This window comes from Hordeum vulgare, chromosome 2H (genome assembly GCF_904849725.1).
Source record: "Hordeum vulgare subsp. vulgare chromosome 2H, MorexV3_pseudomolecules_assembly, whole genome shotgun sequence".
Classification (NCBI taxonomy): Eukaryota; Viridiplantae; Streptophyta; class Magnoliopsida; order Poales; family Poaceae; genus Hordeum; species Hordeum vulgare.
In genome coordinates this window covers 424721084-424743095 of record NC_058519.1, presented here as the reverse complement: position 1 = coordinate 424743095, position 22012 = coordinate 424721084, and positions in this window count along the sequence as shown.

Below are 22012 nucleotides of genomic sequence, written 5' to 3'. Positions count from 1 at the left end.
TCGGTATGTCTCGGTTTTTGTTTTGTTCACATGGCATGCGTAGATTCATGGAGCGTCATGTGCCTTTTATTTTTCTTTTAGCAACGCACCATGCCGGTATGGATAGTCCTTGGTTGATTTATAGAATGCTTCATCCACTTCACTTATATCTTTTGAGTGATGCTTCATAGAATGCTTCGTGTGATTCACGTATATCTTTTGAAGTTTGGATGCATGTTTCTCTACATATAGAAAACCATTATTTGTAGAATTTTATTTTGCTACACTTATTTTTATTAGAGTGTGGTCTTTTGTAGAAATAAATTAAACTCTCATGCTTCACTTATACCAACAAGAATTGGTCATTCACATGGTTAGTCATAAAACTTGTAGGTCACTCAATATGATATCTTTGCTTCCTTGCAATAGTTTTGTGACATTAAGATAGTAATATGTGGGTGCACTAGTCTATGATTGTGGATTAGTAAGAATGTTGATGTTAAGGTTTGTGATTCCCGAAGGATGCATGTATAGTCTCTAGTTATGCAATTAAGTTGGAGCACAATTTATCCTTGATTGAAATCCTTTGTGTTGTTATAATAGGGGGCGTGCGATGGTTAACTCCTACCAACCTCCTCCCTAGGGGCATGCGAGTAGTACTTTTCTTCGAGAGAGCTAATAAAACCTTGCAATAAGTATGTGAGTTCTTTATGACTAATATGAATCCATGGATGTACGCACTCTCGCCACCTCATATTTGCTATCCTCTTTGGTACCGTGCATTGCCCATTATCACCTCGAGGATTGCTGCAAACTTTGCTGGTACATCCAAACCCTGCGACATGATACACTCTGTTGCCCATAAACCGCCTTATATCTTCCTCAAAACACTATACCTACCTATCATGGCATTTCCATAGCCATTCCAAGATATATTCCCATGCAACTTCCACCGTTACATCATATAACTAGTGCACTCATTGTCATATTGCTTTGTATGATCACGTAGCTGACATAGTATTTGTGTCAAAGCCACCGTTCGTCATTGTTTACATGTTATGCTAGATCATTGCACAACATGGTACACTGCCAGAGGCATTCATATGGAATCATCTTGTTTAGTAGTTTTTCATATCAAGTTGTATGTAAATAGAAGTGTGATTATCATCATTATTAGAGCATTGTCCCAGTGAGGAAAGGATGATGGAGACTGATTCCCCCACAAGTCGAGATGAGACTTCGGACAAAAAAGGGGGGAGGACAAATGAGCCCACCAACAAAAAAAGAGAAAGAAAAATAAATAAATAAAAATAGAACAGAAAAGAAAGAAAAAAAAGCAATGATAAGAGAGAAGGGACTTTCTACTATCCTTTACCAAATGTGTGCTTCAAAGTAGCACCATGTGCTTCATATATAGAGTCATTGGCGCCCGTGCCATGCTTGCAGGCCGAGGTGCACCACTACACAGTTCCCGAGCGCAAATATAGTGTGCTGGCCAAACCACCCGAATCCGTCCTGATGAGGGCATCAGGCGTAGGCTCCTATGCCGGAGGGAGGTGTGCGTCGGCCAAAGGCGGAGGGCGCATGGTGCCGACGCCAGCCACGGCAACCCTCGGCCTATCGACGCAAACGCGGGCCCGACGTCGGGCGACGTGCTCGCCTTTGGTAGACTCGCCTACCCGGAAATCCTCCGTGTTGTGGGTGCGCAAGTTGTGGTGAGCACAGAACATCCCGCAGCCCCTTTCGGGCATGCCCGCACGGGGCCACGGCGGCGTCCCAAAGCCGGCCATCGGGACCCGGAGGAGCAAGGGAACAGTGTCGGGTGCACCTCGCCCGAGCCCCTCAAGATGCGATCCAAGCGAATCGTCGCATGATGGTGGAGGCATCTCGATGGTTGAGCCCCGCGCTTCTCGCACCGAGGGACGAACTGGAGCATAGGGCACCAGGGCCCTCTTGGCGATGGCGACGAGCTCCGCGACGTGGTCCGCCTAGGCGTCGTATCCTCCATCCGTCAGGGGGTGGCGAAGCAGCTCACCCGCCATGAGCAGCGCGTCTTGCACGTTCAGATCTCCCACGTGAATGCAGGCCGAGGCGGGTGTCGCGGGGGGCGCAATGGGGCAGGTGCTTTGCCGCGTCGGGGGACACGAGGAGCCCTGTTGTCCGCGGACGACAACAGTGGTGGCCGCGACGCTGGTGGGATGGTAACGGTTGTCCGGCGCCGATCTCCCGTGGCGCGTGTGGTGAGCGTCGACCATGGGGTCAATGAAGCCGGGAGCAAAGCTGGAGGTGACGAGCGGCTGCGCACCCCTACCTGGCGCACCAAATGTTGGAATCAGGGATCCATGGACCCAAAGTGGTTCAAACTCTGGGGTGAGCTCGCTCTCCAACCCTGTTCTACCTCTTCACTTCACAGCGATTCTCTGGCGGCTCGATCTAAGGAAAACTAACATGAACACACGATAGTTTACCCAGGTTCGGGTCACCATGTGGTGTAAAACCCTACTCTTGCTTGTTTTTGATTGCTTGAGGTGGGAGACGGGTACAAAGGTGGGTACTTTCCCTAGCGGAGACGATGGGGATTGTATCCTATCTACTACAGAGGTCATGCCTCTCCTTTATACCGGCCTTGGTCCTCTTCCATCCGAAACATTGGCGGGAAGGGTTGCCACAACGGCCATTTTAAAAGAGGACAGGACTGTAGTCCGCCCTGTCAAAGGTGGTCTTCGCCTACAAAAGCCTTTCTTCGTGACGCGCCGGTGGGCTCGGGGTGACCTCCATCCTCTCGAGCCCCCAGCCTTAGTCTCCTTGCAGCGATCGAGAAACCTTTGGAGACGCTTTGGGAGCCCGCCAGCTGGCCCTGCTTCCTTAGGACGAAAGTGGAAATCCTCCCTATCTGTGCCGACTAGCACTGCTCATGTGCTGCATGCGCAGCCTACATCACCCAGACAGAGCCACAGGGTCGTGGGCCCCTGCCATGTCGCCCTCGATGAGCTCCCCTTGCGAGAGCCTTAGGGGTAGCCTTGGGACGCGCCCTTACAACGGGCGACCCCACATGATCCTAGGCAACGATCCCTAGATGCTTGCGTCGCGAGGCAGGGGCCCTCGCGAGGATCTTCCTTACAGAGCTCATCGATGGGCCATACAAGGTTGCTCAGCCGCATCACGCCAGAGGCCGCAGGCCGACGGGTCTGGGTACCCCCGGTCCCATAGGCCCGACAGTAGCCCCCGATTATACATTTGCCTTGAATCACTTGTATGTTAATATCCATGCCATGGTTAAACATTTGTTCAAGATTATGTTAGGTAGAATTCGACATCAAAAATTATCTTTTTATCATTGACCTACTCGAGAACAAGTAGGAATTAAGCTTGGGTATGCTGACACGTCTTCGTCTTATCTATAATTTTGGATTATTTCATGCCAATACACTATAACTTTCATATACTTTTGGAAACATTATATAATATTTTGGGGACTAACATACTGATCTAGTGACTGGTGCTAGTTCCTACTATTTTACATGTTTTGCAGAAAATCCAAAGGATTCCAAACGCAAAAGAAATTTACGGAGATTTGTTTTGGAATATATATGAATTTTTGAGAAGATGAATAAATGCCACACGATGCCCAAGATGCTCCCAAGCCAATATGGGGCATCCAGGGGGTGGTCGTGCCCTGATGACCTAGGGCCACCTGTAATTCGGTTGGAGCCCTTCTTCGCTCGAAGAAAGATAATTTCACGATAAAAATCCACTCAAAATTTCAGCGTAATCAGAGTTACGGATCTCCAGATATTTAAGAAACAATGAAGGGGTGAGAAAATAGTCGCGAAAACATGTCAGAAACAAGGAGAGAGATCCAATCTCAGAGGGGCTCCTGCCTGTCGTGAGCCATGGAGGCCATGGACCAGAGGGTAAACTATCCTCCCATCTAGTGAGGATACCAAGGAAGAATAAGGACAGGGGCTCTCTCCCCCTCTCTCCCGGTGGAGGCGAAGCACCGCCGAGGCAACCATCGTGACGAAGATTTACACCAACAACTTCTCCGTCATGACCACCAACTCTCTCCCCCTCTATGCAGCAATGTAAAACCTCTTTTCCCCGTTGTAATCTATACTTAAACATGGTGCTTAATGTTATATATTATTACCCAATGATGTGTGACTATCCTATGATGTTTGAGTAGATTTATTTTGTCCTATGTGTTGACTGGTGGTCGTGATTGGTTTGAGTTGTATGTTTTATTTGGTGTTGTACTAAGGTGCCTCCCTTGCCACGCACACATGGGGTATTCCGCTGAAGGGTGTTGCAATATGTTCATGATTCTCTTATAGCAGGTGGCTAGAGTGATAGAAGTTTCACCCAAGTAAGGGGTTTGTTTATGTATGGGAGTAAAAGGGACTTGATGTGTTAATGCTATGGTTGAGTTTACCTTAATGATTTCTAGTAGTTTCACATGCTTGCTAGAGGTCCAATCATAAGTTCATATGATCGAAGTATGGAAAGTATGTTAGTTCATGCCTCTCCCTCATATCAAACTACAATAATGATTATAGGTCTAGTTATAAATTGCCTAGGGACAAATCCTTATCTTGTGTTACAAAAAACCTTTCTACTAAAAACTAACTTATATTATCTCGCAAATTATCAGTAGTTTTATTCTTGCAAAGTACTTCTAGTTTTATTCTCGCAAAATAGTTTCATACTTGTTCTAGCTAAAGTAAGTGTTAGCGCGCTTACAGTTGTCTCCGTGGTCGATAGAACTTGAGAGAATATTCATTGTATCTTTAGCTCCTCGTTGGGTTCGACACTCTTACTTATCGGAAAAGACTACAAATGATCACCTACACTTGTGGGTTATCAAGACCTTTTTCTGGCGTCGTTGCGAGGGAGCAATAGCATAGCGGTTGATATTTTCGTGTGTGCTTGTTTGCTTTATCACTAAGTTATTTTGTTTTCTCTTGTATGTTGTTTTCTATCTTTAGTCATGGGTGGGAAATGCAAAATATGAAAAAAATAGTTGTACTTGCTAACCTAGTGGTTGAGGAACCACCCAAAATATACCATACTATTGAAGCTTTTCTACTTGGATCATCTTTGATCCCTTTGTGCTCGTGCTAAAAACCCAACTAGCTTAGTTAAGGGAAAATCATTATATGATCATGCTCATTCTATGCGGCACTGCTTATCTCAAAAAGAGAAACTCTTATGGCATCAAATTAATTGTTTGTGTTACTTTTCTTGGAATTTATGTGAAATACATGATTTTACTTGTTGTTGTGAAGACGCTAAAAACACCTTTCCTATCAATGTTTGTTTAATGATAATGAAATACTATATTCTTATGCCAAGTATGTCTATAATTATTATTATATTGAACAAATTGAAGAATTTGTCTCTTTCAAGGGTGCATATGAAATTGCTTCTTTGATTGAAAAGTATGATGCTATTCTTTACAAATCTAAAAAAATGCCATACTTAAATATTGCTATGAAAAAATAGGAACCTAGGGAATTTGTATACCAATAATGTGTGAAGAAATTCATATCAAAAGTATGTTCCAATAAAATCACTAAAAATTTGTACTGGACGTAAAAGTTTCTATTTTTGCATCGTATCAATTCTACTTGTCATCCAAATCATCCCAAAGGCCTTACTTCGCACAAATGTTAATTCAAAAAAATCACAATCATTATAGTAGAAATAATCATGTCAACTCACACAAAGATAAATTAGAACAGAAAAATAAGATAACTATTAGGTTGCCTCCCAACAAGCGCTATCATTTACGCCCCTCGCTAGGCATAGTGCATAGTTTCACGTGATACCATCCACCTTAGCTACTTTAGCGGGACCCTTATCGAATCTCGGAGGCTCCTTCCTTTCAGTCATAACCTCTAAAAGTGAATTCACCGATTTCTAAAGTGACTCACGTTTTTTATTCAAGTAGTGAGGAAAGAATTCATACGATGAAGGCTAGGGCCTAAAGTTTTAATATCTTTGTTAACCTTATTTATTGCACTAATGTTTTTCTAAAAATCCCCTAAGTTCTGTAATAATTTGATCCCCTCACGTGTCAAAAAATATATTTGAGGTAATGGAGGAGTTCCTACCATCCCTTCTACTATTTCATAAGCAGCACTTGGGTCCAATTCAATAAAATTTCCTTTTGCGACAAAGTCAAGAATTTGTTTATTGGACATTCCTAGTCCTATAAAAAATTACGAAGAACAATATTAATATCATTTTTTATATTAGCATTACGGTGAGACTCAATTATACGGTACCAAGTATCCTTCATACTCTCACCCTATTTTTGTTTAAAATAGAGTACCTCGAAATCAAGGGAAACAATAACTAATGGTGCAGACATTGTAACAAGCAAAGGAAACAAGAAAACTAGCAAAGATAAGTATTTTTTACATTTTTATGCAAGCTAAGATAACAACAAATAAAAATTTGAACAAGTGAATGATATTTTGTGTGAAGGTACTTGATAGGTATTTGGTGATACTCCCTAGCAATGGTGTCAGAAATTCTTCCTCCTACTTGTAAACTGCTTTGGGATTTTTCCCAGAGAGGAGGGGAGATGCAACACGGTAGAGGTAAATATTTCCCACAGTGAGAACCAAGGTTATTGAACCAATATGAGGACCACGAAAACGCCTCACTTGCACCCAACGCGGGCAAGAGGGTTATCAAGCCCCTTGAACTCGTTTGCAAGAGATAAGTAGTGATAGATATATAATATAAATATATTAAATATAAGAACTAAATGCAAATAATAAAATGGAGCATGGTACTTTTATATTTTAGTAATATATTTGCTAAGACCCCAGGTCGATAGTTTTCGCTAGAGGCTTCTCTCTCGTAGAATGCATACAGTGGGTAAACAAATTATTGTTGGGCAATTGATAGAAAAGCGGATAGTCATACAATATTTATTCATGGCAATGATCACACACATAGGCATCACATCCATAAGAAAGTAGACCGACTCCAGCATGCATCTACTACTATTACTCCACTCGTCGACCGCTATCCACCATGCATCTAGAGTATTAAGTAAAACAAAGTAACGCTTTAAGCAAGATGACATGATCTAGACAAAGTATATACAACTAAATGAATAAACCCTGTCGTTTTATCCTTAATGGCCAAAATACAAATATGTCCCATGTCCCTTTCTGTCAGTGGAATTGAGCACCGCAAGATTGAACCCATTACAACGCACCACTCCCGCAAAAGATAAATCAATCTAGTTGGCCAAACCAAACTGATAAATTAGAGAGAAATACGAAGCTATCGTAATCATGCATATATATAACCAGCAAAGATCAATATACTTTCAGGAAGAATCTGAACATAAACCCACAATTCATCGGATCCCAACAAACACACTGCAAAGAGTGATTACATAAGATAAATCACCACGGGAATGGCGGTGATCTTGGGATTGTAGAACATAGAGAGAGATAGCCATCTAGGTAGTAACGACGGACCAGTAGGTCTATGGTAAACTACTCACACGTCACCATGGGAGCAACAAGGTTGATGTAGAGGCCCTCCGTGATCGATTCCCCCTCCGACACGGCACAGAAATAGGGCTCGAGATGGGATCACGATGGAACAGAAGCTTGCGGCGGTGGAAAAAGTATTTCGGTGGGTCTCTAGTGTTTTCCCAACGGAATAGGATTTATAGAGGCGGAGTAAGGGCTGGAGGAGCTGGGAGGTGGCCCCAAGCCAACACGCCCCCCCCCTAGCATGCCATGTTGGCTTGGGGACACCCCATGTGTCCTTTGGTCTTTCCCCGAAGCTTCTAGGTCTTATTTTTGTCCAGAAAAAATCATCAAAAAGTTCCGTTGTGTTTGGACTTCGTTTGGTATTATTTTCCTGAAAATCCAAAAACACACAGAAAATAACAACTGGCATCAGGCACTAGGTAACTGGGTTAGTGCTAAAAATGATATAAAACATCATATAAATGCATATAAACATCTATAATTGATAATATAATAGTATGGAACAATAAAAAATTATAGATACGTTGGAGACGTATTAACACCCCCAAGCTTAATCATGCTCGTCCTCGAGTAGGTAAATGATAAAAGCAGAATTTTGGATGTGACATGCTACCTAACGTGTAATCTTCTTTTAGGTATGATCATTGAGAAACGATGAATAAATAAACATTAACATAGTTATATCCATAAAATAAGTAACATAATCATCAACTTTCAAAATATACAATCTCTAAAGAATGCTTACTCCCCATTGATTTTATCATATTAACATGGCATGGCTCCGCCTTCACCACATAAATACAATTTTCAAGCACCATGGTGTTAATCCAAGCAATTGGATCATACTTTTTAATGCGCTTCAGCATTTTATACCTCACCGAATACATGAGCGTGAACCATGAACATAGCATATAGGTGGGATAGAATATGGTGATAGGTTTTGAAGGAGTAAAAGTGGAGAAGAAAGTCTTTCATCAACTAGGCAGACCAACAGGCCATGGAGATTCCCATCAATCGATATCAATGCAAGGAGTAACAACAACTCCAACCGTCCAACCCAAACGGACGGCGATTTTGTCCGCTTTTTCCGTTTGGGTCGGCCACCTGCTCTGCGTCCGCCCACTTTTATTTTTTGGGTCGGCCGTGCGCCCCACATGGGTGACCCATTTTATGTCCGCACATTAGATTAAAAAGGCCTCCATGCCAACGCGCAAGAGTTCATGTCAGTGCCATGCCAGTGGCCGACATACATTGCCAGCCTACAAAAACCACCACACAATTCATGTTGGCACACTTGCGAGCGGACGGCACACATGCCAGCCTATAAAAACCACCACACATTTCATGCCGGCACACTTGCCAGTGACCGGCAAACATGCCGGTGCGGGAATTCGACCACTCCATGTCGGCCCGGGGTCATGCCAGCACACTTGTCGGCATACAAAAAGGGACGGTTGATACGTCTCCGTCGTATCTATAATTTTTGATTGTTTCATGCCAATATTCTACAACTTTCATATACTTTTGGCAACTTTTTATACTATTTTTGGGACTAACATATTGATCCAGTGCCCAGTGCCAGTTCCTGTTTGTTGCATGTTTTTTGTTTCGCAGAATATCCATACTAAACGAAGTCCAAACGTAATAAAAACTTACGGGGATTTTTTTGGAATATTTATGATTTTTGGGAAGAAGAATCAACGCGAGGCGATGCACGGAGTGCCCACAAGCCCTGTCGCCGCGGCCAGGGGGTGGGCCGGCGGAACGCATTCTTGTGGCCACTCCTTAAGGCGGTTGGTTCCCTTCTTTCGCCGCAAGAAAGACAATATCCGGAAGAAAACCGGATTAAAATTTTAGCCCAATCGGAGTTACGGATCTCCGGGAATTTAAGAAACGGTAAAACGCAGAATCTGGGAGCGCACAACCAGAAGGACACACAGAGAGAGATCCAATCTCGGAGGGGTGATACGTCTCCATCGTATCTACTTTTCCGAACTCTTTTGCCCTTGTTTTGGACTCTAATTTGCATGATTAGAATGGAACTAACCTGGACTGATGTTGTTTTCAGCAGAATTGCCTTGGTGTTGTTTTTGTGCAGAAATGAAAGTTCTCGGAACGTCCTGAAAATTTACGGAGAATATTTCTGGAAAATATGAAAAATACCTGCGCAAAGATCCACCGGAGGGGGTGGGCCAGTGGGCCACAAGCCCTCTAGCCGCCACCCCCCGTGGTGGCGGCTAGCAAGCTTGTGGGGCCCACGTGGCTTTGCCGCCCCCAATCTCAACTCCATAAATTCACTTTCGTCCTAGAAAAAATAAAAAGAGAAGATTTCGTCGCGTTTACGATACGGAGGCGCCGCCACATCCTGTTCTTCATCTGGAGGGCAGATCTGGAGTCCGTTTTGGGCTCCGGAGAGGGGAAATCGGTGTCATCATCATCATCAACCTTCTTTCCTCTCCAATTCCATGAAGCTCTTCATCGTTCCTGAGTAATCTATTCGTAGGCTCGCTGGGCGGTGACGAGTAGGATGAGATCTATCATGTAATCGAGTTAGTTTTGACGGGGATTGATCCCTAGTATCCACTATGTTCTGAGATTGATGTTGCTACTACTTTTCCATGCTTAATACTTGTCACTAGGGCCCGAGTGCCATGATTTCAGATCTGAAATTATTATGTTGTCACCAATATATGTGTGTTTTAGATCCGATCTTGCAAGTTGTAGTTACCTACTTTGTGTTATGATCCGGCAACCCCGGAGTGACAATAACCGGAACCACTCCCGATGATGACCATAGTTTGAGGAGTTCATGTGTTCACCAAGTGCTAATGCGTTGGTCCGGTTCTTTATTAAAAGGAGAACCTTAATATCCCGTAGTTTCCTTTTGGACCCCGCTGCCACGGGAGGGATGGACAATAGATGTCATGCAAGTTCTTTTCCCTAAGCATGTATGACGACACACGGAATGCATGCCTACATCACATTGACGAACGGGAGCTAGCCACATATCTCTCCGTGTTATAACTGTTGCATGATGAATATCATCCAAACAAATCACCGACCCATTGCCTACGAGTTTGTCCCACTGCTGCTATTACTTGTCTTGCTCTGCTGCTACTGTTGTTACTTGTCTTGCCCTGCTGCTACTGTTGTTACTACTGTCGCTTGCTACTGTTTCTACTTGCTACTGCTGTCACTACTGTTATTCCTTGCCACTGCTATTACTCGTTACACTGCTGCTACCTGCTACAATTTTGGTTCGCTGGTCGTTGACGGGAACAGACAATTTCCGTCAACGGGCAACTTCTGGCGCCATTGATACAATCGTTAGGAATAGTTTGCCGTCAATAGATCGTTTCTGACACCGTTGTTATCATACTACTTTGCTGCTCACACTTTGCTTGCAGATACTAATCTTTCAGGTGTGGTTGAATCTGATAAATTCAGCTGCTAATACTTGAGAGTATTCTCTCACTTCCTGACTAGCATATCAACAAATTTGGGTCGAATACTCTACCCTCAAAAACTGTTGCGAACCCACGCGCTGGTGGGCCATCAACAACATTCTTCTAGTTTCGTTGGCGGGGAGTGCTAGCAGCATTCTTCTGGTGTCGTTGCAGTTGAAGGTCTATTGTCACAGAGTCAAGGGGCTCTCGCCCCTCCGCCGCCATGGAGACCATGGACCAGAGGGGAAACCCTTCTCCCATCTAGGGAGGAGGTCAAGGAAGAAGAAGGAGGGGGCTCTCTCCCCCTCTCTCCCGGCGGCGCCGGAACGCCGCCCGGGACAACATCATGTGACGGCGATCTACACCAACACCTCCGTCATCTTCACCAACATCTCCATCATCTTCCCCCATCTATATTCAGCGGTTCACTCTCCCGCAACCCGTTGTACCCTCTACTTGAACATGGTGCTTTATGCTACATATTATTATCCAATGATGTGTTGCTATCCTATGATGTCTGAGTAGATTATCGTTGTCCTATCGGTGATTGATGAATTGCTATGATTGGTTTAATTTGCTTGTGGTTATGTTGTTGTCCTTTGGTGCCCATCATATGATAGCGCGCGTGGATCACACCATAGGGTTAGTTGTATGTTGATAGGACTATGTATTGGCAGGCTAGAGTGACAGAAGCTTCAAACCTAGCATAGAAATTGATGCATATGGGATTGAAGGGGGACCAATATATCTTATTGCTATGGTTGGGTTTTACCTTAATGAACGTTAGTAGTTGCGGACGCTTGCTAATAGTTCCAATCATAAGTGCATAGAATTCCAAGTAAGGGATGACATGCTAGCAGAGGCCTCTCCCACATGATACTTGCTATCGATCTAGTACCGTAGTCAATTGCTTAGGGACAATTCCGCAACTCCTACCACCACTTTTCCACACTCGTTAGACACTCGTAGTTGTTTCTTTATCTAACCAGCCCCTAGTTTTATTTACGTGTTCTTTACTTTCTTGCAAGCGTATCCTATCACTCCTACAAAGTACTTCTAGTTTCATACTTGTTCTAGGTAAAGCGAACATAAAGTGTGCGTAGAGTTGTATCGGTGGTCGATAGAACTTGAGGGAATATTTGTCCTACCTTTAGCTCCTCGTTGGGTTCGACACTCTTACTTATCTAGAAAGGCTACAATTGATCCCCTATACTTGTGGGTTATCAACGGTGATCTCCGTCACAGATCATAGGTCGTCGGACTTGAGCATTTCGGCCTGCATCTTCTCGAACCATATCCTCTTCCTCGACAACACAGTGTTCAGATCAACCTTCATGATCTCCATGTCGGCTAACAGAAGCAGCTTGAGGGAATCTTGAGCAGTCTCATCGTTGGAGTAGCCCCCAAGCCTACCATCAATGAGCGGGAGGATTGATTCAGCGTCTCCCACCGAGGAGTCACCATCGGAGTAGACGAGGGTATATCTACTGGCCACGGAGTTATCCGCGAGGTTGACTCCCTGAGTGAAGTCGACGAAGACATGATCCCGACCGGCTTGAGCCCAGTCGGGTCGGGTGCGCCGAGCCGGCTCGACGATGTTGGTGCAGATGTCCAACTCGGGTCCTGATTCTCCAATTTTGCCGATGAAGATGTACATCTTGCCAAAGGGGACCCGATGCCTATATTTGATTGAGCCGATCTTGGGACCCCAGCCAGAATCATTGATGTAGAGTTTGCCATGACGACTCTTGGTCATCCACCAATCGTGTAACCCTTAATCCCTGGGAGAGCTCCCTCTAAGAACTCAACACCATTGTGCGCTGGCCCCATGGTAGGCACCAACTATCATTGTTTTTTCACAAAAGATGTCCTAGCAATAGGACTAAGCCTAGGAGACATTGCAACTAAGTGGTTGCTTGGATGGGGTTGATCGGGAACAAGAGATGAGGGTTTACCCAGGTTTAGCCCCTCCGATGGAGGTAAAAGCCTGCGTCATGCTTGTGTGTTTATTGATGTTGATCTCGATTACAAGGGTGTGGAATCGCTAACCTAGCTCTTGAGGATCTCTTTTTCGTCTTTCTGCCTGAGGGGCTCTCATTTATATACAGGTTGCGTCCGTGAGGTCACAATAGAGTCCGGGTCGTATTACAACTTGTGCCTTAGTCTACTTCCTACTCATCTTGTCTCTCAAGTAAGGGAACCTCCTTATAAATTCCTCCTCGAGCCGGCACGTCACATATTGGGCAATGAGACAGCCTCATGTTCTAGCCACCTCATGGGCCTTGAACTTCACGATTAACCATGGCCCACATAATGACACTGATTATGATCCCCCACGGAGTGACCGGGTCATATCCTGGCCGGATGATACCGTGGGGTATATCCCCAACACGATAAGTAGTGATAGATATATAATATAAATATAAAATAAAATAATAGTAAATAAAATTCATCAATGTTTTTGGTATTTTAAGTATATTTGCGAAGACTCGGGGCCATAATTTTCGCTAGAGGCTTCTCTCTCGTAGAAAGCTTACGGTGGGTAAACAAGTTACTGTTCGGCAAATGATAGAAAAGTGCATAGTTATGCAATATTTATTCATGGCAATGATCATATATATAGGCATCACGTTCGTAAGCAAGTAGACTGTCTCCTGCCTGCATCTACTACTATTACTCCACTCATTGACCGCTATCCAGCATGCATCTAGAGTATTAAGTAAAATAAAGTAACGCTTTAACAAAAATGACATGATGTAGACAAAGTAAATCCAACTAATATGAATAAACCCCATCATTTTTATGCTTAATGGCAGCAACACAAATACATTTCATGTCCTTTTCTCTCACTAGGATGGAGCACCGCAAGATTGAACCCATTACAACACACCACTCCCACTGAAGATAAATCAATCTAGTTGGCCAAACTAAACTAACAGGTGAGAGAGAAATATGAAGCTATCAAAATCATGCATATAAGAATTCAGATAGGACTCAAATACTTTTCATGAATAATCTCAACATAAACCCGGAATTCATCGAATCCCAACAAACACACCCAAAAGAGTGATTAAATAAGATAGATCACCAGGGGAATCACAGTGATCTCCTTAATCAAGACCATCGAGAGAGAGAGAGAGACATCTAGATATTAACTATGAACCTATAGGTGTGTAGTAAACTACTCACACATCACCATGGGAGCATCAAGGTTGATATAGAGGCCCTCCGTAATTGATCCCCCCTCCGGCATGGCATCGGAACGGGCCTCGAGATAGGCACATGGCGGACAGATACTTGCGATGGCGGAAAACGTGTTTCGGGAAGCTCTCTAGGATTTTACCAATATATGTGAATTTATAGCAAAGAAATCGGGGCTAGAGGAGCTGGGAGGTGCTCCCGAGCCATCACGGCGCGACCACCCCCCTGGGTGCGCACTGTTGGCTTCAGGGAACCTCACGTGCCCACCGGTCTTCTTATGAAGCTTCCAAGTCTTATTTTTGTCCAAAAAAATCATCAATTTTTTTAGGGTAGTTGGATTTTGTTTGGTACAATATCCTAAAAAAACCAAAAACATGCAAAAAACAACAACTGGCACTGGATTAATAGGTTAGTGCTTAAAAATGATATAAAGCATCATATACGTGCCTATAAAACATCCAATACTGATAATATAATAGAATGGAATGATAAAAAAAATTAGATACGTTAGAGACGTATCACGCCTACATGCAAAAAAGCACACACTTGCACCCAACGCGGGCAAGAGAGTTGCCAATCCCCTTGAACTAGTTACTTGCAAGCAATAAGTAGTGATAGATAGATAATATTAATATAAAATAAAATAACAGTAAATAAAATGCATCAATATTTTTTGTGTTTTAAATATATTTCCGAAGACCCCGGGGGCATAGTTTTTGCTAGAGGCTTCTCTCTCGTAGAAAACATTACTTTTGGGCAATTGATAGAAAAACACATAGTTATGCAATATGTATTCATGGGAATGATCATATATAGGCATCACGTCCGTAAGCAAGTATACCAACTCCTGCCTACATCTACTACTATTACTCCACTCATCGTCCGCTATCCAGCATGCATCTAGAGTATTAAGTAAAACAGTGTAACACTTTAAGCAAGATGACATGATGTAGACAAAGTATACTTAACTAATATTAATAAACCCCATCATTTTATCCTTAATGGTACCAATACAAATACGTGTCATGTCCCTTTGTGTCACAAGGATTAAGCACCACAAGATTGAACCCATTACAACGCACCACTCCCGCTGAAGATAAATCAATCTAGTTGGCCAAACCAAACTGATACATCGGAGAGAAATACAAAGCTATCATAATCCTGCATATATATAACCGGAAAAAATTCAATATAATTTGAGTAAGAATCTGAACATAAACCCACAATTCATTGGATCCCAACAAACACACCGCAAAGAGTGATTACATAAGATAAATCATCGCAGGAATCATGGTGATCTTGGCATTGTAGAACATAGAGAGATAGATAGCCATATAGGTACTAACTACGGACCTGTAGGACTATGGTAAACTAGTCACACATCACCATGGGACCAGCAAGGTTGATGTAGAGGTCATCCGTGATCGACCCCCCCTCCGGCAGGGCACCAAAACAGGGCTGCATATGGGATCACGACAGAACAGAAGATTGCGGTGATGGAAAAAGTATCTCATGTGTCTCTCTAGTGCTTTCTCGACAAAATAGAATTTATCGAGGTGTAGTTAGGGCTGGAGGAGCTGGGAGGTGGCCCCAAGCCAACAGGGCATGGACACCCCCCTTGGCGTGTCATGTAGGCTTGGGGGCACCCCGTGTGTCCTTCGGTCTTTCCCCAAAGCTTCGAGGTCTTATTTTTATTCAGAAAAAATGATCAAAAAGTTTCGTCGTGTTTGAACTTCGTTTGGTATCGTTTTCCTGAAATGTCAAAAACACGCAGAAAACAACAACTGCCACTGGCTAAATAGGTTAGTGCTCAAAAATGATATAAAACATCCAAAATTGATAATATAATAGCATTGAACAATAAAAAAATTAGATACGTTGGAGATGTATCACGCGCCTTCACAACGATCGCATTGGGATAGGCTGCCATGAGCTTGATTGGGTAGTGGTGAGAGTCGGTCCTCCTTCACCCAGCAGGGCGGTGGAGAAAACCGCTCCTCCTTGACATGCCACGACGGCTCAATAGTTCCTACTCATTGATGCAACATCTTATTTGGACACTGCAGTTGCGCGGGGGAGAGCGGGAAGGGGACGCGGGCTCGAGCTTGACATGGAGGAGCATCTCTGGTGGCGGCGGCGAGATGTCAACATGAAGGATCGAGCAACGGAGCATGACCTCCATCTGTTGCTTATACTCCTCGTCATTCACTGCGTACACCCACGTCGCCAACTACTATGGAATTGGATGGTCCTCCTCGCTGCCAGAGGAGATGACAATCTCCCCATTCGCCAAGGAGCTGACCATTGATGAGGACAGCTACACTGGAATGAGGGCGGTGGGTACCTGGTCTTCCTAAAGGGTTCCAGAGATTATGCGTGCCAGCACCGAAGCCCATGACTTTGCCCATTGCAGACGTTGTAGAGGAAGAGGGCAGGTGAGGACGGATGCAGTGAGTGCGGATGAGTACGGTGTCGGCGCACAACTTATATAGTCTCGGCCAGGTCATGCGCAAGGATGGTCAGCGGCTTCAGTACGGCACATCGACTAGAGTTAGTTCCTCGGGAAGTTGTGTCCCCATCAAAATGGCGGCTCCCGAGAGGTAGTGTCGCTCAAAGTTGTCCTTTCGTCCTGTCACACCACGCAACATCAATGTCGCTTGATGTGTGCTCTAGGCCGGCATTGATGGGACATAGGAAGAAACACATGCATAGGACGAAAAGTGCGTGAAAGACGGGTGTATTTTGTATGACAGTCGCAGACTTATCGAAGCAGGAATGGTTGCAGACGGTTTGGCATGTTCGGTCGTCCATTTGGGACATGTTTGGTTGCCCGCACCGATTCTTGGGTGTTTCCATAGGCTTCTCAGATGGGCCTAGTTGAGGAAAAGCAACTTCTAAACCACCATCTACACATTGATTGGTTGCCCGCATATAGGTTAACTGCATGAGGGAACTAATTTTGACTAGTTGTTTGGTTGGCCGCATTGCATTAGGCGCATGTAGGAGAAACTATTTGGTTGCGACCTCCATTAGGTGCTCTCACCACTTCTCACTAGTGGTGACCTTATCACACACGGTTTAAACGGTATCACTTCTAGCTACAAAACAAATTACTATTCATCCTAGCTACTATCAAACATCAGTACACATTATTAAGAGCCAAATGGCTGGATGGAAAAGTTCATCTTCCATCCTCTTCCTCTTCCCTCTTACCTCTTCCTCATTTTCTATTGTTCCTCTTCCTCTCTTGTTGCTCCTTCCTCTTCTGCTAGTGCTCTTGCTCTTCTTCTTCTTGTTCTTCTTCTTATTATTATTCTTCAGGTCCTTGTGTGGCCTCTGTTATCCGACATTGCATGTGCACACTCTAGCCTTTTGGTCTTCAAGGCTTCGTTGTCAAATGCCTCCACACCATGACCACTTACATCAAGATTGTCAAGTGTCACATCTTCCTCCTCACGCACCAGTTCATCAAAACCCCATTGCAGGATCCAGTTATGTAAGAAAAAGGTTAACCTGTGTAACAGCCCCAAACGGACACTCCAGAACATTTCCTTTTTATTTCATTTTCGTTGTGTGATTTGTTTGGTTATTGCATTCATCATCGCATCATTCGCATCATCTGCATAGCATCAACACTCTATTGCCATCATTTTTTTCAAAACCTGCATCCGTTATAAGTTGTTGGTTTTCTCCGCTCTTGTCATTGTCCGTTTTGTGTCTAACCACACATGCACGTGCCCGCCGCATCGCTAAAATATTGTTTTTAAAAGCAAGTATAAAACTTTATCGGAATGGGTCAAAAGTTGGCAATGCGGTCTTAATATAGTCTAGATAGACCGCTTGCTAAATTTCGTCTCATTCAGAGGTCGTTTCATACTCGAACCGTTAAATATATAGCAACACTTTAGACGGTTTATTCGTCGGACATTTCGGTTTGAAAAACCTTTGTCACGGGCCACAACTTACCTATATTCTTAGCCTAATAACCCCCTATGCAACCACTAGCCCACCTAGCCCCTCTCCGCTTCTAGACCGTCCAATCGAGATCAAACGGTCCAAAAACTGGTAATCCTAACCCCTTTGCTATAAATAGACGTCCTCCCATACCTAATCTGGCCTAACCCTAATTCCCCCTTGTTTTCCATGCGCCACCACAAAGTCGTGGCCACCCAGCCAGCCAATCCCCACCGCGCGCCTGTGGAACCCATATCCGGCCCTCCCGGGCCCGAACCGCGCCGCCGCCTCCAAGCGCATGGAGCGGAGCTCCCATGGTGCCCGTGCCCGATCTCTTGCCGAACCCTACCACCGAGTCGTCGGAGCGTCAGACCTCGCCCGCGAGCCACCGGGTCGACCTCGCCTCTGCTTGCCTTGCTCTCCTTCTTATCTCATTCCCTCTTCCTTCTCCCTAACCTCCCTCTCTAGTCGCCATGGACACGAGCACACATCCATGGCTGCACTAAGCAACTCGTCGTCGTGCCTCGGAACCTCTCAAAACCATCAAAAATGGGCAAATCCGGGGCGATCCGTCACAGATCTCGCCTCGTCGTTGCCTATCGTCGTCTGCCATCATGGGGACCAACGTTGCCGCCCCTGCTCGCGAGATCGATCGGGAGGATGATGAAGCCAACGCCCGAACCGCTCGCTCGCTCGTGTTGGCCGCCATCGTACACGTCGGCCCAGCCCCGGCGTTGACCAGCGCGCCATGTAGCCCAGCCAATCCCGCGGCCCATGTCCCCATAGCAGCCAGCCATAGTCACGAGGCCCAGCTCGCCCCGTCTCTAACCCAAGGTGAGTGTTAGCCCAGCCTCCCCTATGTGTCGCCCTGTGTGCATTATTCTATCTTGCTCCCATGTCTTTGAGTCGGCACATGTACAATTCATACCGATGGTGTTTTTTTCACTGTCTCTGATTTTAGTTATTTTCAGGGATTAGTCTATTTTACAAAAAAGCCCTCGTAGTTCATGCATTTAATAACTCACGAACCGTGCATCGAATTAAAATGATTTCAACATGAAAAATGTTCAGAATTTTGTGTAGATTAATAATTTCGAACTTTCATCCATATTTAAATTTTTTTAACTTGTTGTTTGTTGAAATCTGCATAAATGGCATGTTAAAATGATTTATTTCCTAACTAAATAATTGTAGCTCCTAATTAAATATAATTTATATGAAAAACACTCTTCTTGTTGTGTTTTACATGATGGCATAATGGCATACATATTAGGATTCATCTACATGCCTAAATCTCTGTTGCAGAAGTGCATCTCATCATAATCATCAAAAAATGTTATTTTATTCAATCTTGTGTGGATGATTTCATCTAATCCGTAGGTCTTATGCATGTGGTTCCTTCATGAGATGTGTTATGTGGGATGTCTACTTTGGTGTCAAGCCTCTGGTTGCCATGTAAATCTTCTCTATCATGTCAATATGCTGCTCTAAAGGTGTCATCATGTTCAAACTTCTAATCTATTAACATTAAGTTCCATTTTGCGAAGTTCAAATTAACCAAACCATGCATCTTTTGAATGTGTGCCAATGGAGTGAATGTTGGAAATATGCCCTAGAGGCAATAATAAATTGGTTATTATTACATTTTCTTGTTCATGATAATCATTTATTATCCATGCTAGAATTGTATTGATTGGAAACTCAAATACATGTGTGGATACATAGTCAACACACAGTCCCTAGTGAGCCTCTAGTTGACTAGCTCGTTGATCAAAGATGGTCAAGGTTTCCTTGCCATAGACAAGTGTTGTCACTTGATAACGGTATCACATCATTAGGAGAATGATGTGATGGACAAGACCCAAACTATGAACATAGCATATGATCGTGTAGTTTATTGCTACTGTTTTCTGCATGTCAATGTATGTGTTCCTATGACCATAATATCATGCAACTCCCAAACACCGGTGGAATACCTTGTGTGTATCAAACGTCGCAACGTAACTGGGTGACTATAAAGGTGCTCTACAAGTATCTTCTAAGGTGTATGTAGGGTTGGCGTGAATCAAGGCTCGGATTTGTCACTCCGTGTGACGCAAAGGTATCTCAGGGCCCACTTGGTTATACAACATCACAATAAGCCTTGCAAGCAATGTGACTAAGGAGTTAGTAATGGGATCTTGTATTACGGAACGAGTAAAGAGACTTGCCGGTAATGAGATTGAATTAGGTATGGAGATATCGACGATCGAATCTCGGGCAAGTAACATACCGAAGGATAACGGGAACAACATACAGGATTAACTGAATCCTTGACATAGAGGTTCAACCGATAAAGATCTTTATAGAATATGTAGGAGCCAATATGGGCATCCAGGTCCCGCTATTGGTTATTGACCGGAGAATGTCCCAGGTCATGTATGCATAGTTCTCGAACCCGCAGGGTCTGCACACTTAAGGTTCGGTGACATTTTGGTATTATTAAGTTATGTGTGTTTGGTAACCAAAAGTTGTTCTTAGTTTCGAATGAGATCCCGAACGTCACGAGGAGCTCCGGAATGGTCCGAAGGTAAAGATTTATATATAGGAAAGTTGCATTTGGCTTCCGGAAAGTTTCCGGGCATTACCGGTAAAGTACCGGGATTGACGATTGGGTTCCGGGGGTTTACCAGGAGGTGCCAACCACCCGGGAGAGGACCTAATAGGCCTAAAGGTGGTAAAGCATCCCTTAGTGGGCTGGTGCGGCCAGCCCAATAAGCCTATTTCGGCCAAGTGGAAAAGAAAAGGAAAAGAGAAGAAAGAAAGAAGGGGAATCTCACAAGGAAGAGGAGTCCTCCTCCACCAAACCTAATTGGAGGAGGACTACTCCCCCTTGGATTCGACCAAATTTCTCCTCCTTGGAGGAGATGGAAAGGCAGCCCACCACCCTCTTCCTCCAGAAAAACCACGAGATGTCCTCTCCTCCATCGATCGTCTCCCTCGTCTAGAATATTCCGGTATAGCTTGGTGAAACCCTGCTGGATTAGTTCACCACCACCACCACCACGTCGTCATGCTAGATAACTCATCTACCTCTCCTCCCCTCTTGCTGGATCAAGAAGGCGGTGATCCTCATCGAGTTGTACGTGTGCTGAACGCAGAGGTGTCGTCCGTTCGGCACTAGATCGGGATGGATAGTGATGGGATCGCGGGACGGATCATGATGAGATCGCAGGACGGGCTGCGATTTGGATTGCGAAGATGTTCCACTACATCAACCGCGTTATATACGCTTCCGCTTAGCAATCTACAAGGGTATGTAGATTAACTCCCCCCTCTCGTTGATGATCATCACCATGGATAGGTATTACATGTGCGTAGGAAAATTTTTGTTTCCCATGCAACGTTCCCCAACAGTGGCATCATGAGCTAGGTCTATGCGTAGATGACATCTAGAGTAGAACACAAAAGAGATGTGGGCGTTGATGTTCAATTTGCTGCCCTCCTTAGTTTTTTCTTGATTCGGTGGTATTGTTGGATTGAAGCGGCTCGGACCAACATTACTCGTACGCTTACGGGAGACTGGTTTCATCGACTAACATGCAACTTGTTGCATAAAGATGACTGGCGGGTGTATGTTTCTTTAACTTTAGTTGAATTGGATTTAACCGAGGCAGTCCTTGGAGAAGGTTAAATAGCGACTTGCATATCACCGTTGTGGTTTTGCATAAGTAAGATGCGATCATACTAGATACCCATAACAGCCATGTAAAACATGCAACAACAAATTAGAGGACGTCTAACTTGTTTTTGCACGGTATGCATGTGATGTGATATGGCTAAAGACATGATATGATATATTGGATGTATGAGATGATCATGTTGTAATAGTTAAATATCGACTTGCACATCAATGCTACGGCAACCGGT